General features: G+C 30.8%; 2 long non-coding RNA genes across 2 annotated transcripts; both read left to right on the top strand.

Moving 5' to 3' along the window:
* Positions 1-1,495: 1,495 nt before the first annotated feature.
* LOC115876437 lies at positions 1,496-2,342 on the top strand. Its single transcript, XR_004049149.1, has 3 exons — positions 1,496-1,561; positions 1,891-2,022; positions 2,087-2,342. It is a non-coding gene; the product is annotated as an uncharacterized LOC115876437 (long non-coding RNA).
* A 15,017-nt stretch (positions 2,343-17,359) lies between these two features.
* Positions 17,360-18,511, top strand: LOC115876431. The gene is made up of 4 exons (XR_004049147.1): positions 17,360-17,497; positions 17,569-17,651; positions 17,845-17,967; positions 18,038-18,511. It is a non-coding gene; the product is annotated as an uncharacterized LOC115876431 (long non-coding RNA).
* Positions 18,512-19,355: the final 844 nt, after the last annotated feature.

The following is a 19,355-nucleotide window of genomic DNA, read 5'->3' as shown; positions in this document are numbered from 1 at the left end:
CACAACTTAAATGTTATCCATTGTGATTTAGTAGTTAGTAGAGAAATTAGTAGTTACTAAAATATTTATTTGCAGTAATTATTCTAAACTATTTACACTATGCACGCCAATATTTAATTTATAAATACATATTTGTACATGGTAACTTAATTCCAACGAAATAATATCTGAATTAAAAGTCTGCAAATAACTGAAATGAAACCGAAAAAAAAATTGTTTTTATGAAAATTTGAATTACTCCAAAATACTGTTAGGTCAGCCGCATCGGCTCATCATCGGCTGCCGACGGGTCTCAATAAACTATCTTTCTCGCGCTTATAGATACTCATATAACTTTTTTGTCGCGCTCATTTAAAATCTTTATTCGCGTCTGGCAAGTATTAAATCCCATTGAATTCGTCTGGCAATTAACACATATTTTTTAATATTATCTAATAAACACGCTATAAAAATTTTAGAATGCCTAAAGTATGTTTTCCACGTATAATAATTAAACATATTTGGAATGGTCGGGTTACACTTTAAACCCGAAAAAAAGTCTGGCATACTTATTTCTAGGTTAAATAGATGCTAAAATTTAAGAATAAACAAATTTCAAGTTGCCTAAAGAATGTTATTTGGATTTATTTTTTTGCAAATGTTATGGGTTGCGCAGTAGCGAAATACCTCCAACCCCCCAGCCAGACTTAGGATTCTGGGTTCACAAGTTATTAAAGTTTATTTTTTTTTGTTATTCAGGCTAGGACGTTTGCCAACATGCTACCAAAAAATTTTAATATTATCAAGGATTGCACAGAAAAAAATAACTTGGCGTAATTAGATAAGATTTATTATCTGATGAGTAATTTATTGAATTATATGTGTATTTTTTTGGATTCAGATAAAGCAGTAGTCAAATTTACTAGATACATTATGCACAAGAATCATTTTTTCTTCTAACACAATATTTACTCGCACAAATTAAACTTTATTTGAATTAGATTATACAACCTACTAATTATTAAAAACACATAAATCGTTTGTTTATGATTATTAATTTTAATAGTGTAGTTTAACGAAATAGGACCTAATTACTTTTAAAACAAGTGTTGTTTAGTACTATTGTCCTTTTTATGTTGACCTGACAGAAAACTTTTTTATTTGACTCAAATTTATTTTATACCGTTTGTGTTTCAACACAATGTTTTATTAAAGTAAGACATTATTTTGTTTAAAACAATCAAAAAATTTGTAGACAAATTAGACAAGGTTCTTAGTTATCCCAGATAATGATACGGAATAATGGAGACTATATATTAGTTAGAGATAAGATTTTAGGCATTGCGTCATTTATTTCCATCTAACCATCGCAGCGTTCGCAACTTAAACGTTTAATTTGTGTTGTGAAGCAATTCGATTGTTTTACCAAATTATTTCAAATTAAAAATATTTAATTAAGAATATATTAAAAAGTATATAGACTTTGATTTTACTGTGTCAAATGTGTAATTAGGTAATAATGGAAGAAAAGCAAGATTATTGATTGAGTGAGACCTCGAAGAAATCACGAAAGATTTTGTGAGTAAGTAATTTCCAATTTTATTCAGATAATTATTATAATATTAAGACTAATGCAACATTAAACAATAAATGCAAAATTCATGAATTCTATCTTTTGGTAAATTTAAAGGCAGGTTTATAGAACATATCAATAGTTCTAATCATAAGAACATTTATAAACATAAGAAGTAAATCAATCATTTATTTATTTATACACCAATCATAATATTATCAATAGTCGCCCATACAGAAATTTTTATGTTTTTTTAGATAAAATCATCCTTGAAATAACTCGAATAAAATTTTCAGATAACTCTGTATAATAATATTATAATAGTAAATTATTTCCAGGTGGAAAATTATTTCCTTCCCTGATCATGCAATGAATTTATTCAAATAGAATATGCAAGTCATGGCAACTTTTCTAAAGACAACGCAATAAAGAAACTACTAAACGAGTTGACAGATGATATATTTCTTCAGGTAATATTATCTATAAAGTAATAGAAGTATCCGTGATTTAATAATTTTGTATTTAATTTTTTAGGCGCTAGAGCTAACATTGTAATGCAATTACTGGCCTATATTTTGTCAACAATAAGTATCCGAAAGGAAAAACCAGCAGGACGGTGGAAGCTCCTTCGCTTAGAAGTTGCTGAAGGATAACCATAAACCCTGAATCTACATAAGAACTTTCTCTAAGTATGCATGTGTGCTTATCTACCCTAGCAAATTCCCTTTTTTGGTTTAGTAAAAAACTTTTCTAATGTAGGTGGTAAATTAGTTCCCTCACGCTAAGATATTATATACACAGGCACGTTTATTTTGTATTTGATAAAATAAAAGTATTTACTACAACATGTGATTTTTCTAAATTAGTACTTCTTCCTATGTATGTACCTGTGAATTACCTCCTCATTTTTGGATAAAACGTTTGTTTATCACACACAACTATATTTTTCATCTGTTTTCAACTACTAAATTTTCTTTTGTATAGTACATAATATTTTATTTGAAAAAACTAACTACTTCATTTCAAACACAAAAATGTTTATTAATTCTTAATAATTAATATTTTATAAATTACATAATAGGGTTATTAATATTAGGAGAGAACTTCTAGTCAAAATATTTAGATACGGTAAATTAGGTTTTGTCTGTCCCTATAGTGCTCAAGTATTTTATCTAATCTATACAAGTTTTTTTTTCTGTGTGTTGAGTTTTTGAAAAAAAAATGATTTTTCGAAAAATTCAATTTTTTAAGCACTTTAACAACACTAGTATCACAACACTACTATTTAAACTAGTTTCAAGTCCGGCTTTGGTTTTTTAAATAATCGTAGTATACTTTGGAAACTGGATGAGCGCTAATTAACATTGAATAAGAACAATGGAGCCAAATGGAAGATTCAAATAAGTAATATCCAGGGCAGTATTTTAATAGTTATTTTTTATACAAGACGATTAAATGGTATTTTATCGTCGACCGAAAAGATTTTCGGCAAACGATAATGCAATTTTATCGCCGTGTATAAAACAATATTTTTTTCCATAGCGAGTTACGTTTTAAAAAATATTCAGAAATTATTATTTCAAGGAATTTATTACGAGTAGAAAAAATATTGTGCTGGGTTGGCGTTGGTTTGTTTCTATGTAATTTACAGTTGAGGGTTGGAACCTTTGGTGTTACACAGCAAAATAAAACACACACACACACAATAAATCACCACAATAATCATGTTAGTATTAGAGATAAGCAGAAAATCGCAAACTGCGATTTAATCGCAGCGATTGTAAATTCGCAATCGCAACCTGTGATTCCTTTCCATAGCAAACTGCGACTTGCGATTGAAACATATATCTGCCGATTTTGGATTTTTAGGCAACCAATATTACACCAGTTGCGATTTGCAATCGCAGTGGGCACGCGAACGAAGAGCTGCGAACGAAAATCACAGCATTGCGATTTTCGTTTGCACCGGCGGTGAGAAGCCGAACGATGAGCTGGGAACGAAAATCGCAATATTGCGATTCTCGTACGCACCGGCTGGCGACGGCGCGTCATCAACACGGCAGTGGCAGCGTTGTTACAAGGGTAAAAACTGTTGTACTATAAATGGTGTCGAAATTGTACTTTTCTAAGTGGGATTGTACATTTTTGGTGCAAAAATGTGGGGTCATGTGATCTCTCTATTTACATTTTTACCAAGTTTTGGTACGTAGGATGCATCCACACTATCCTAAAAACAGCGGAACGGCGTATTGGCTTAACGACCTTGAATCGATTTCCTGCAATTCTATTGGCTGAAATTTTTGCCAGGTGAATTTGACACATATAATTTCTGACAGATGAATTTTTCAGCCAATAGAATTGCTGGAAATCGATTCAAGGTCGTTACGCCGATACACCGCCGCCGATCCGCTTTTTTTAGGATAATGTGGATGCACCCTCACAGAATTATACACCATATGCTGTCCTCCTTTCACGCAGTTGAGCAGCTCTGAACTGTTCAAGAACGCGATACTCTCCCTCCATTCAATTGAGTCATAAAGTTCAGAACTGGTTCCGCGCCATATGGAGGCACCAGGCTATCTCGCACAGCTTCTTTCAGAACCGTTCTGAGCAGCCCAGGGCGTAAAGCTCTGGAACTTGAAATTCGCAAATGGAGGACAGCAATACAGTAGCTTCAAAGAGCTTTGAATAGCACTGGTTAACTGGGAACTAATTGCGTGACGTCACGTTTGACATCGGGACACAATAGATCTCTAAGGTCGCAGTGATTAGCCCCCCTCCTACTCACCGCATGGATATCAAACTTACGTTCGACATCCGTGCGGCTTGAACAGCATTTCAAGTGATGTTAGTGATGTATAATTCTGTGCCTCTGCTCCTAGCAACCTGCATTTCAAATCCACGCATCGCGTATCACCGTTCGTCTAAAAATATGTACGTGGGTTTAAGTTTGGGTTTGAGAAGTAAGAATTGTACATTTTTTCTTGCAATTGTACCTATGTACACCTTGACTATCAAATGTACCCAAAATAGTACACTTGTACCTATTGTAACAACACTGGGCAGTGGGCAGGCGAACGAGGAGCTGAACGAAAATCGCAGCTCATCACAGCATTGCGATTGCGATTTTCGTTAGCACCGGCGGCGCGGCATCGGGAGTGGGCACGCCAACGAAGAGCGGCGATTGTGATTTTCGTTCGCAGCTCCCAACACATCGGCCTAGACTAGATCGCAAAATCACATTCGCAATCAGGGCCCCGTAATTTTTATGAAGCGTTGGAAAATAGGCTTATATATGTTTATATACCGCATAATATATATGTATAATTTTTTAGTTTTAAATTTTGATAATAGTTTTAGATTTATAATATAATTATGGATTTAGAAGGTTAAAAAATTCTTGTTTTCGGTTATGACTAATTATAGTTACAGTTGCTCCCAGGTAATGATTCAGATAAAATAATTCATTCAAGGACAGTTTTGGATTCAAATTATAAAAAATGATCTATTTTTATCCTTTATTTACTAGAAGATATAGAGCACGAAAAAGAAACAGCCCTTTCTCTTTATTATATTTTGTTATATGTATATTATATTATTATAAACATTTTTATAACAATCCATAATATAATATAATTTTCTGAATATACTAACAGTTGTGGATCGGCTGCTATGTTAATTTAAATACATCCTTTACAATCAGTTTTTTCATTTTAGAGAAATTTCAAATATAATAAAATGTGATATTGTCTTTTTATTTATCTAAAAGTTCGAAAGTTTGCACTTGCACTGGACGGGCCGCATCAAAGCCGTCGGCGTCGGCTTCTTTTGAGTTACATATAAAGAAAATGTTTTTAAGAGAAAAAAAGATAAAATAAACAGTTTTTTTCTCGTTATTTGAATTAAGGTTGGCGGCAACCTTTTTTATAATAAATTTTTCGTTAGTATACGTACAGACTGTCTAAAAGCACATTCGAATATTTTGAACATTTTATGTATTTTTTTCCCTTTTAAATTTATTTGGTCTATTCTAATCAAAAATGTTTAAAAAAGGAAACTAAGTTATTTGTGGTTTGGTTTGGTTTGATTTTTTTTGGTAATTGATGAAAATTTTAAGTGCAATATGTGTGCAGAGCAAAAATATCATAAAAAACACTTTAAAAGGCATATGGCATCGAAACACCCAACAGTTTCTTTGTAAGATTTTAATAAAAAAAATTATTCCCCTATTTATTCTGTTTTTTCTCAAAAATTTTGGGATTGAGCTTCCCAGTTTACAGCGTACCAATTTAAAAATATCAAAATCGCAATCGCAGGTTACAGTCGCAGCGATTTACAAATCACAATCGCAGTTTCAACTGCGATTGGAAAATCGTAGTTTTGCTCATCTCTAGTTAGTATCATCAGCAGATGATTATAAACTGTTTATAATAATAAGCGAAACGCGCGTCCAGTGTAAAAGTAAAAGTATTTTGGTGTATTTTGGTGATTTAGTGTTTTATTTTTCTATGTAATTTGACAAATAAATAAAGCTGTCTCTTTAATTGTCAGTTTTGAGTCAATATTTTTAATTCTCTTTCGTGTCGATTGCTGATTGAATTGGAGCCAGAAATGGCTCAAAACGAAATAAGTAAATTACCAACAGATATTCAGGCTGAGGCGACAAACGCCATATCCAAACTACTTCCATTTAAATCCCGAATAACTTATGAAAAGGAATACAAACATTTTCAAAAATGGAAGCAATTAAAAAACGTTCGAGAAGAAATAAAGTTTTTAACCTATCCTCGCTGTTGAAGTATCATTAATCTACCCTTGCGGTTAAAGTACTATTTTATCTACTATTTTTGATAGATATAAGGCAATTTTAACAGTTGCTATGGAAAACAGGTATTATTTTTAGCTTTTTGGTATTATGAATTTGAAATCTGAATGTCACGATCTAGTAATATACATAAATTAATCGTAATTATTATAAATAAATCTGCTTCTAAAAACCAGTTTCTAATGTTCTACATGTTCGACAGGATTACCACCCTCCCTAATGCACAAATTTTCTTTCTTCAATTTTATGTGCAGCCCTTTCAACATATCTTAAAATTTTACTTCCGAATTTATTTTGTACTCTTTGTTGTAAATGTTGAGGTGTCTGCTTTTACCAATGACGTCAAATAATGCCGCCCAAAGGAAAACATCCCTTACTGCTCCACCATTTTCAATCCATCTTCCGGGGAAATGATTTGATTGTTTATATTTTATTTATTTTATATTAGATTTTATTATTTTACTGTATTTGATTTTCTGTATTCAATGTTTTCCCACACGCCATTGTTAAATTTTAAAGCTCATCAGTATTGTTAAAAAATTAGAGCCGGACTTAAAATTAGTTTAAATAAATTGTGTTTAAGTGCCCGAAACAAAGTAAAAATATTAAGTGTGGCATACTGTTGTACTCAGGAGACCGAATTCTTTCAAAACATGAAATAAAAAATGGAGGTTCGCATGGAAAAAAAATTTGGAAGACTTACAATTTCTGACCCAAATTATTTATCTCCATGCTCATTCTCATCGACGTTTTGACCCATGAGGGAAGAAACGAGCAAGGAAGTAATAGGGATGAGAAAAATATATTGAAGTGAAATATCGATGTTTTTTAAATAGATTGTTATTGAAAAGTAGGTTTTGTCATCAAAGCTTAGAAATATATATTTTAGTTATTGTAGACACTCAAAGGGCACACAAATATCTAAAACTCAAATAATTATATTAGCAAAATGTCATTACAATCATATACAATAATAATAAATAATGTTTAATGAAATTAAGTATATTTTGGAAATTGGGCTAGATAAAAATGAAAATGATTTACAAAAACAAACTGTCTTAAAAGTGGAATGTAAAAATTTAATATTCAACATGTTTTGTTTTTCTTTTTGGTTAAAATTGTGACTCTCATGGTCGTAAAAAAACTCTTTAATCATCATTTTAATTATCTGCTAATGATGCTAACATGGTTTGCAAAACGCACGTCCATTGTTAAAAATTAAGTTTTTCGGTATGTTGTAGTGAATTAGTGTTTTATATTGCCGAATATACTCGACTTTTTGTAATGTTTTGTCAATGTGCATTTTACTACCGTTATATTATTTAACTAATCTTTATAGATATTTTAAGTAGATCTCAAGCCCTTTTCTAAAAGATAAGTAACATGAATTTATAAAATACTTCCATCTTTTGACATAAAATTGAAAGTATTTCAAAAGCGGTTAATGTTAGACTCGGAATTAAATTGAGAATTTAATAATAAATTTATAAAAGCATAAATATTTTGGTGTGGTAAGCATATTAGTAGCCACTTTCGGTTTAAACTGAAAGAATTACAAACTACTTAGGGTGGCTGCAACGACGGCGACGCGCGACGTTCCGTAATGCTGCTGTTAAAAAGAAACAATTGGTTTTTATATATAAAAACTAGCTGGTATGTTAGTATGTTTTAACCGCAGGATTACGGGACGTCGTTGCAGCCACCCTAAGGCTCCGCGCGCACTGCATCGGATCGGACCGACCAGCAAAAGCGACTGCGACCATCGTACATATAGACGGCGCCGGCGTCCACTAAAACATTTCGGCCTGTAGAGGCCAGATTCCTACCTCTACCTATCTACGATAGTCGAGTCACCGCCTTCGCCGTTTCTCGCCGGACTGGTACCGATTCAGTGCGCGTACACCTTATCATCTTTAAACATCAAACATGTTGAATATAAAATTTGGCATTACATCTAACCAGCTGACTTTTACTTTTTTTATTTTTTTTTGTAAGATCAGCAAAATAAAACACTACATCATCACAATACACCAAAACACTTTTACTTTTACACTGGACGCGCGTTTCGCTAACCATGTTAGCATCATCAGCAATAGATAGTCTAATCATCTGCTGATGATGCTAACATGGTTAACGAAACGCGCGTCCAGTGTAAAAGTAAAGGTGTTTTGGTGTATTGTGGTGATTTAGTGTTTTATTTTGCTGTGTAACACCAAAGGTTCCAACCTCCAATTATAATAATTTGTAAGATCATTTTCAAAGACATGGTCATCGTAGCCACAAAAATTATGTTTAATATTCAATTATACATATATCTTTTATTATTTTGTTATGATATCCATTCTTTCCAACAAAATAAAATTGCTTTTAGAACGATACCAAGGGAGTTGAAAAATACAAAATTTTCAAATTCGCCCTGAATTACAGAAACTAAGAAGGCTAGGATAAGAAGAAGGCTAGCTCGTTAAGTTTCATAAAAAAGTAGCACAGTGATGCGAAAGCGGCATCTTTGTAATCTCTTTACTTATAAGCGAGAAACCCCATAAAACAGACGAAAATGGGACAATCATTACTACAAATTGAAGCACTACTACCTAACTATATTTTTTGACACAATCTGCTATTACTAGCCACTATTGTAAATTGAGTTGGGTAAGAATAGTAGCTAATACAACATTTGTATGTCATATGTTTATAAAAATCTAAGTACAATGTTTTATTTTCATGTTTTTATCTCAGTGGATAGTCAAAATATCGATTAGAATCTCGTAAACCTACATCCCTAGCTAGCCAACAACTGCGGCGGAAGCAGCGAAACTAAAACTAATTCCCTGCCGGAGTTCGCGTATCGTTTTCCCCATCCCAAGCCGAGGCTGCCACCCCCAGCCGCCCCCTGCTGCACACTTTTTGCTGCCTTCGCCGCCGCCGCCGCCTCCTGCTTTTTGCGCCGCCAGTTTTTGTCGCTGCCGCCGCCGCTTGTCGGATCCACAGTTAGCCAGTTTGTCATTCGGCTGGCAGGAACGGTTGGTTCACCCTCTCGCTGGCTCGTTACGTAGCGCTGTTCCAGTTTTGCGTAGGATATAAGATGAAAGGCACGAATGTATCGAGAGGAGAATAGCTTTCTTTCTGCAATAAAATAATTAAAGTGTAATAAGCAAGCTAAGTAGTAGTAGAATAGATAGGATGTAATAAATTCTAATATATAAAATATAATAATTCTAAATATCTAGGTATTACTTTATACACTGAAAAAATTAATTTGTAAATTTATTAACAATATTGAAGGTTATTTCTTGCCACAGATTATTGTAGTAAATTTACCATCCCTTCTTTAGTTTTACAACTCGTTTGTAAAATAGCTGTATGGCTAATTTGTGGCATGTATGTAAATATGTTATATATAATATAATCTTTATATTCACCAATATTCTCTGTGAATTATTTAAAAAATGTGTATCTCATAGTAAATTTACTCATTCCTTGTAAATTTATCTTTTAAAATCGCCAACTTCTTGTAATATTACTATAGAGTAACAACAAATTAAAACATTTTATTATAGTGAATTTACAATTACTTTTGTAAATTCACAAACCTTAGTAAATTTAATAAAACACGTGTTTATAATATAATATTGCTTATAAAAGTTGCTTAAAATATTTTAGAAAAGAAAAGTAAATTTATTATAAATATTAGTTATTATTTACATATTTACATCATCATAAGAACAATGTTCGACTGCAAGGTCTGCTAGGAAGAAATTTTAAGCCTAAAAAAAAGAAAACTTAAGTGTCAAAACGAATGACAATGTCAGGAAATAAATAAATATATGGCAACTTGACATTTTTTACAGCGGAGCTACCACCTGAATTCCTAGTGGGAAATTTAAATCACATCCAGTCCGGCGCCGAATATGTCCATCGTTAGTAACAATGAATTTAAAAATTGCGCCCTCGATTACATAACTAAAAGTTTAATTGGTATCGCTTATACAGGGTGTCCCAGAAATAAGTGCAAGTATTTTAAGAGGTGGTAGATCTCGATAAAAGAAACATATTTTCTTTTTATCGTTTTTCAAATAAGTCCAAAATAACGGAGTTATTTTACTTTGAAAATTTCCAAAAAAAAATATTTTTTGCTAAAATTTTGAGAACCACTGGATCTTCTCTGGGTTTTCTTTATTGTAAATTTAATCTAATACCTATGTTGCCATATTATCAAGAAGTTATGTTTTTTAACTAAAAACTAAAAAAATTTCCAAAAAATTTTTCAAAAAATTTCTAATTTTCACAATTTTTTTTCGCGAAAATATATAGTTATAGTTCAACCCCAGATATATGTATAGTATATATATAGTTCAACCCCAGAAATAGGCCTATTTCTGGGGTTGAACTATACTACCAGTTAAAATACTTGCACTTATTTCTGGGACCCCTCTATATGGAATACGGCTATCTATATTATACTGGGTGGTGCATTGTGCTGGGAAACATAGGAAATCTCAGGCAAATTTTGAATTGTCGAAATATTGGCGCCTCTATTAAATTAACAGCGAGGTCGTAAATATTTTTTTTTAAATCTGCGTATGCTGAATACACATGCCAAATTTGAACGATTTTGGACAAGCCGATTTTAAGTAATTTAATAAAAACTGCATATATTTTTAAATTAAAACTGAACAGGTAACAATGGAAAACCAAGCAAATGTCAACATACCTTAATTTGTCAACCCATATAGTGTGGTTAGTCATCATAGTATTTTACAAGAGGTTTGTTTATTATTATTTTTTTAAATTTCTACTTATAATTTACTACTACTACAAATATTACATGCTATTCAAAAGCTAACCACAACCTTGCGAGTAGCTCTAGATCTAGATTACATTCGTTCAATCTTGAAGAACATTGCAAAAGACAAAGTAATTGTATTTCGCCTTTACACATAATGGGAATTTTTAAAAACACATCAAGTGGAAAATATTATATAAGACGGTAATTTTAAAAGAAATTATCCATATCACAATTACACGAATAGATACCGGTCAGTTAAATGTTTTGGTTGTGGTGAAAAACAGATTTAACTTGCTGATTTACCATTACCGTTCCATATACAGGGTCCGACAATAGTGCGTCGGGCATCAGTATATCCTAGAATAAAGAACTTGAGAATTTTTTGTTTAAGTACAAACCTAAAGCATGTACGAGGATGTATTTCAGAAAAATATTTTAACTTCTATAGGGTGGCTCAAAAAAGTTTGAGTGGATCGGGATGATTTTTTTTGAATGGAACACTCTGTATATCGTTGCATTTTTGGCTTCCATCGGATGACTCTACATGATCCTAACCTAAGATATGAGTAAATATATTTCAATATTAGTAAATAAATAAAAAATATACATTTTTCAGTCTTTCTTAAAAAAATATAAAAAATACAAGAACTGTCCTGAAATAAAAACTATATTAAGTATTTACTTTAGACGGTTTGTACTTATTTTGCTATAAATATGGTTATCGTAATCATACAGGATGTTCAAATTTCTACGCCAAACTTTCTAAAATATAAAATAATTTTTCTTCGTTTTTATTAATGGAAGACTCTATATATAATTTTTTATTAGATAGAGAGTTAAAAATGGACATTTTTTGTGTTTAAAGAAAAAAATTTTGTATTTCAAAATTTTTAATGGTTTCACAGATACACGTATTATTATTTTATATGGCTCATCTTTCAAGGGTAAAATGCCAGAGAAAAATTATTAAGTGGCAAAAATGTACTGTGGAAAATTCTATATGAAATATAAAACCGCGAATATCTGCGAAATCGTTAAAAATTTTGATATACTCTAAATATAAAAATGTTCATTTTTTTATTCTCCATCTACTAAAAAATAATATACAGGGTGCTCCGTTTAAAAAAAAAGAAGAAAAATTACTTTATATTATAGAAAATTTGGCGTAGAATTTTGAACATCCTGTATAATTTACCATTACCATAATTATAGCAAAGTAAGTATAGACCATCTAAAGTAAACACCTAATATATAGTTTTGATTTCAGGACAGTTCTTGTATTTTTAAGAATATCTTTAAGAAAGGCTGAAAAAAACATATTTTGTATTTATTTATTAATATCTCTGAAACTATTGAAATCTTAGGGTCATATGAAATGATCCGAAAGGAAGCCAAGATATAGAGGGTGTTCCATTTCAAAAAAATAATTCCAATCCATTCACACTTTTTTGAGCCACCCTATAGAAGTTAAACTGTTTTCCTGAAATACATCCTAGTAAAAACTTTAGGTTTGCACTTATACAAAATTTCTAACTTGTTTATTATAAGAGCTACAGATACCCGACGGACTATTGCCGGATCATGTAAAATTATTGATGAAAAATATAAAATATGCAAACAACAATTTTGATATACCGTATGATCGAATAAAAACGGCATCAGCGATGGCCATGAAATGCCGATCGATGACATTTCCCATATAATTTTACATATAAAATGACAGCGATCTTTTTATTCGATCATACGGTAGTTTTATAATGTATGAAAAAAAAATAAGTAATAGACATTTTGAGTTAATTAAACAGAACCTTTTGAGTTAAAATTCGTCCAACTAGAAGATACATAACAGTGACAGTTATCTGTCATTTTAGTTCATCTTTTCTATATATTATTTGTCGTCTGTCAAACTATTCCCTGATTTGATAGACAGACTTCAATATTAAAATTTGTGTAGGAGTAAGTCAATTAATGCAAATGACACTTAAAAAAAAGAAACAATATTTGTCCGATTAATCGTGCCAAATGACCTCTCTTTATCACTACCACAAACTATTCGAGGTAAATAAAATAGATCCAGAAACATGGACAGATACAAAATTCCTTCAGGACGGACTAACCTAGTATACAAACGTCAAAAAAGCAAATGATCTAGCTAGAAAGGAACGAACACTCCACTAACTGGACCAGGACCGTTCTGTTTTCCAAACGGGAACCAACTGAAAGCGGAACTGAAGAATCTGGAAGACTCCATCCGTAACTTGGAATGGGTGTCCTCAAACCGGTCTAAGGCACTCGAAAAAGTTCCTCAGAACTTACGACCGAGAAAAATCAAAGGTTTTCCTTGATTTAAGTAAGAACAATCTTTGGATTGTGACGGGGTTTCTAACAGGACACTGTCTCCTCAACGAACACCTCAGTAGGCTGAAGCTGAGAAACAACGGCGAATGCAGATTCTGTGGGGAAAATGGGGAAACACCAGAACACCTTATCACTGAGTGCGCCGAGACGACGACCATTCATGCCATGAAATTTCGTCATCCTAGAATTAGGTTGTTCTATATCCACTTTTGGGGTAAAATGAGTTACATACACCATTTTTTTATGCAGAATTAGCTTCTTCTATATCCACAAAAACAATATAGGCAAATTCACAAATAAAGAAAACAAATCTAATATTTTGTACTCTATCCATATTAATTTGAAAGTCGCGAAACCATATAATGGCCTACATCCAAAAATCACTATTTAAGGCTACATCCTACCGTTTGTAGTAAAAAAAATAGAATTATTGTGTTCTTTATCCTAAGAAGTGGATATGGAACGCAAATACCAGATCAAAAAATATGTTACTATGCATAAAAATTAGATTGTTCTATATCCATTTATTCTCTATCTCTTTCTCTCTAACATACAATGTATGTATCTGTTTTTATTTAAATTTAAGGCGTTTGTCAAATAGGCGGCAAATCGGTTCGTTTGAAAAGCACTGATTGCCTGATTTGTTAGCAAATTCGAATGTTTCACACTTTGGAATTTCGTGAAACCAGCTGCTTCAACACAATTGACTGCTCAATCGTTCTCTAATACTATCCATACTAGAGATAGCTAAAAAACATTTAAATAATCCAATGAAAGTTAAAAATCAGATTTAAAATCTGATTAAGTTATTCTAACAATATACATACCAAACAAATAGGCGGAAAAACTACTATTGTGTTTTAAGTTTTTATTTTTTCATGTTGTTTTTAGTTAATGTCTCCACTTCAGGTATTTTGTGTTGAAATAATATTTTGAAATACAAATAAATCAGCTTAAAATGAGTATTATATTATTCTATATCCCCTTATTTTGTTCTATATCCCTAAAATCGGCTCAATGCATAGCTAATAGACACATTTGTTCTATATCCAAATCTAAAATCACTAATATCTTTTAAATAAAGCTTCTAAAAGCAAAATAAATACATATGTTTGATAGATTTTTATATTACCTTTAATTTATATATTTAATAGAACCATTTTGGTATATAGTGTTCACGGATATCCAGTTTAAACTTTAAACCTTCTTTTCTCAGTTTCATCGAAATGGTCTATAGAACAATCTTATTCTAGGGTGACGATTTGGGTTAGTATTTAAAACAGTAAGGGTGATGCTATGCAATTTTGAATAAATACCGAGAAATACCATTAGAAGTCTACCCGTACAAAATTATCGTGTATCCGCATCTCTACGCTAAATTTGATGCGATTGTATGGTATATTTCCAGATCAGCTTTATTCAGATAGGATATAATTTCACAGAATGCATCCCCTTTCTAAGAGATCAAGATTTATTGTTCACAAGAGGGGTGGTATGTAGGTCATTTTTTGGGTGAGAGAGAATGTCTCTATCGATTTTAGCTTACGTGATCAGCTGATAGTCGACTTATTTCTTGGTTTAATACGCTTTAAAATAAAATATTTTTGTGAAGGCTATAAGATTCACTTGGTCTTATATACAGGGCGTACGAAAAATGCCCCGCCAAATTTTAGGAGAATTATCATAAAAAATAGAAAAAAAGATCCTATAAACAAGTGGTATGCATATAATATAGACATAAAGGCGTTGCCTACCACAGACATAATCATTTTTTTTTCTTCATATCATTATATTATTATTATAACTCAGTTCATTACTAATCTAACAAATATTCACAGTTAGAAGCATTCTTTATCTTTTTGTAATTCTAAAGGGTATGTATGATATATTTTAGTTATTTTCGACGACGGAATAACAGCTGAAATACTTAAGTACATTGGTATAGGCGAACTTGGAAAATCCTAGCAAATATACAGGGTGGTCCGAATTGTATTCCGGAAACTTTGGCAGCATATTCTGCAGATAAAAATAAGTAAAAAAGTTCCTATAAATGTATGTCCTAAAATGCTTAGTTTCGGAGATACTGGGTGTAGAAATTTCATTTTTATTTCGATTTTTTCCAAATAATTTATGAAGTAATGTCAACATTTGGATGAAAATTGGTGTCTGGGAGTTTTTTGACATGAGAAATTTGATTTTGATGTCAATATGACTCCTACTTGTAGGGGGCACCACCTACATGTGTTTTAACTGTTTTGAAGAGTAATAACTTTTCGTGCGTACCCGTATAGAACTATTGAGTGAAAAAATATACATTTCCGTGATTTTTTATATAAAAAATGTCTCTTGGAAAAATCGCTACAAGCAACCGTTCTCAAGATATTTGGAATGGAAATAGTCAATACATGGCATTCTTGACAAAAACTAAACATGTTGAGTGATATTGAGTTGACTGAAATGTTAAGTTTGGGAACTTTTTTTAAAATTTTTTAAAACAAATCATAAATTTTTATTCGAAATAATGATGATAAAACAGTTTTTATTAAAATTTTGGCACGAAAACATTTCAAATTTATCATTTCAGTGTAATAACTATTTACTCAACATGTTTAATTTATGTCCGTAATGACAGGCATTGATTATTTAGATTTCAAATATCTCGAGAACCATTACACGGTAACGAATTTTACCAATATACCTGTTTTACGTAAAAAACGTCGTAAATATATATTTTTTACTCACTAGTTTTATACAGGTACGGACGAAAAGTTATTACTCTTGAAACCAATTAAAACACACGTAGGCGCCCCCTGCAAGTATTAGTCATATTGGTATGAAAATCAAATTTATCATGCGAAAAAACTCCCATACACCTATTTTCATCCAAATATTGATGGTACCTAGTTCACAAATTATTTGGAAAAAAGCGAAATAAAAATGAAACTTCTACACCCTGTATCTCCGAAACTAAGCATTTTAAGACATACATTTATACAAACTTTTTTTTAATTTCTATCTGCAGAGTATGCTGATGCCGAAGTTTCCGGAATACAGTTCGGACTACCCTGTATACACCAGCTATCTAAGGAGAAAACTATTCAAGAACATTTTAGTTTTTTAGCACGTACCGGGTGGCCAACTAAGAATGGACGCCGACTGTATCTCAGAAACTACTTATCGTAAAACTTTGGGAAAAAAATTCTAATAAGTAAATCGACCAAGAGAAATTGCTGGAAATTATTTACAAGTTCGAAAAATATCCGCTAGGGGGTGTTTCACTGATAGCCAATCAGAAAACAAGGTTTTTCTAAAAAATATGCAGGTGAACAGGTATTTTAAATATTACTATTATAATCATCGAGAAATTTGTAATTTTTTTGATTTAGAGTATTTTGCTCTATCTCATAAAATAAAGTGGTGGGGGAAGGTTAAACCACAGATAACACATAATCCAGATGGCTCCTTACGTGTTAAAAATTGTCACCCTAATTTCACTCCAATTTGGAAAAATATTGGAGTGACATTTGAATAATCTGAAATTTTTAGATATCTTTTCTCACTTTTTTGGGAGGTTTTGCTTCTCTTGCACAGATGTCGCTTGCACTTCAGTTGCGTTGTTGCCAAACGTTATATCGAAATATATTTCAATTCATTATGAATATATAAAATTAAAGGTATACCAAATTAAAAATTATGTAATTTATAAACATGAAATAGGGTATTACCTGAAATAGATATGTTAAATTAATATATAAATATTTAACTTAATACGTTCATTATTATTTTATTAATTTATCGTCACACGTCATTTACCAGTTGCCTAATTACGAAAAAGTTTCATATGACATTAACCTCAAAAATGATCTTTGAAAACAAACAACAACAAACAGAGCAACAAATGAACAAATAACTACATAATGACTGATAATGATAAGTGATAATAATAACTTTAATGATATGAAGGCTGATGAAGGTAATTATAAACATTATTTTGAGTTTGTTTAATAAAATTAGGATACAATATAACTAAGCAAAATCAAACAGTTTTAGACAACCAATACAAGATTTTAGAACTTGACATCGTGATAAACAAATTGTACATTCAGGAACTCGTTTAAATATTATAGGTAAGTAATATTTTCACAAAACTAAACATTTTAGCATAAAATCACAGATAATATATAGAATATTACTTATGATAAAATGTTAAATACTGATGTATATTTATTCTAATCACATTTAAATTTAAACTCAAAATTTTCATAAAAAGAAAATGATAATTTTTCGTAAATATAAAGTAAATAATATTACATATTTCAGGTTGATTGACGAATACTCTACAGTTGATTAGAGCCCATGATGATGCGAAGATAATTAATATCACCTAACTTCAAGAAACCAGCGTAAAGAAGTTTACATTCACAACTCATCTAACCATTATAGGTAATAATTTACAAAATTAGTCATTTTTGATTATAATATTAAGGTACTTAGGTACATTTTTATCTTCTAGATCAGTAATGTCGTCATAATTTAAATGAACTCACAGATAGCAATGGGGCACTGCACCGAAGCAGTATTACAAAATATGTGAAATAAAACTGTAATACAAATTGCTCTATAAAATTTAATAGAAATAAATTTATTTATGAAAATTAAGTTATGAAGTTTTATTTTTCCTAGGAAAAAAATAACATTTATATTTTGATCAATTTAGAACATTACAGTTAAAAAAATATGTGTTAGAATAACATATTTTTAATAAAATTGCAGCTTTTAATTTTTATACTTTTTTGCTTTTATATCAATAAGAACTAACGTAAGGAACAATTCATATTTATACTATGAAAACACATGCATATTTTTTGATGTTTTTAAAACCAGTGAATGATGTTGAAATATACTACACCTATTATTCTTATTAACTAACTTTAATTACAAACTTACACATTATTGTCATTGGAAATAAATTAATTTGGATATTCTATTTGTTTAGAAACTTTTTTACCTATTGTAGTTTTTTTAAAACCTACTTGATTTAAAACAAAAAAATGTCACCTGTTGTGACAAAATAAGGTCTTTTTTACTAGAAAACAATCTAGTGAGCTTTTCTAATAATACTTTATTTGATATACCATATGATCGAAAAAACGGCGTCAGCGATGGCTATGAAATGAAGATCGCTGTCATTTTAAATGTAAATTTATATGGGAAATGTCATCGATTGCCATTTCCCAGCCAACTGGACGCCGTTTTTTTTTTCGATCATACGGTATAATATGTATTCCCATCTGTTAATCTTTTTATTTTAAGGAAGATTTAGGAAGGGTAGCTTAAAACATGTTTGTCAATCAATTATCTTTATATGTCGTTTGTAAAAATATTTTACAGTAGTAGAAAATAAAACTGTTTTTAAGGCGAACAGCTTCTTTGCTAAAATATTTTTTTGGTCCCAATACATAATGATTTACATTTTATTTTTAACTTCAAATAATGAATTTAATGGAAAAATTGCAAGTCATAAAAACGTTCTAAATATACAAATCTAACCATTTTTTCCATACCGTTGCTCCAGTTTTTTGTCAAATTAACGAATATTAGAAATAGTTTATTTCAACCTCTTCAGCTTATTTTAAAAATGTTGACAAATAACAAAGAATACACCCCTTAAAGTTTCGCATTTGTCTTGATATACTCTGTATAAGACAACAGTAAATAACTTGTAATATAACTTCGAAATATAAATTTGAAATTAAAATAATGATTTGTTATAGTGATTTACGTTTTATTAATTTTGATTTTTTTTTCTTAAATTTAATTTAAAAGTGATT

This window comes from Sitophilus oryzae, unplaced genomic scaffold (assembly GCF_002938485.1).
Source record: "Sitophilus oryzae breed Bouriz unplaced genomic scaffold, Soryzae_2.0 scaffold_1059_pilon_pilon, whole genome shotgun sequence".
In the NCBI taxonomy this organism is placed as follows: domain Eukaryota; kingdom Metazoa; phylum Arthropoda; class Insecta; order Coleoptera; family Curculionidae; genus Sitophilus; species Sitophilus oryzae.
This window is presented reverse-complemented; position numbering and strand designations above follow the sequence as displayed.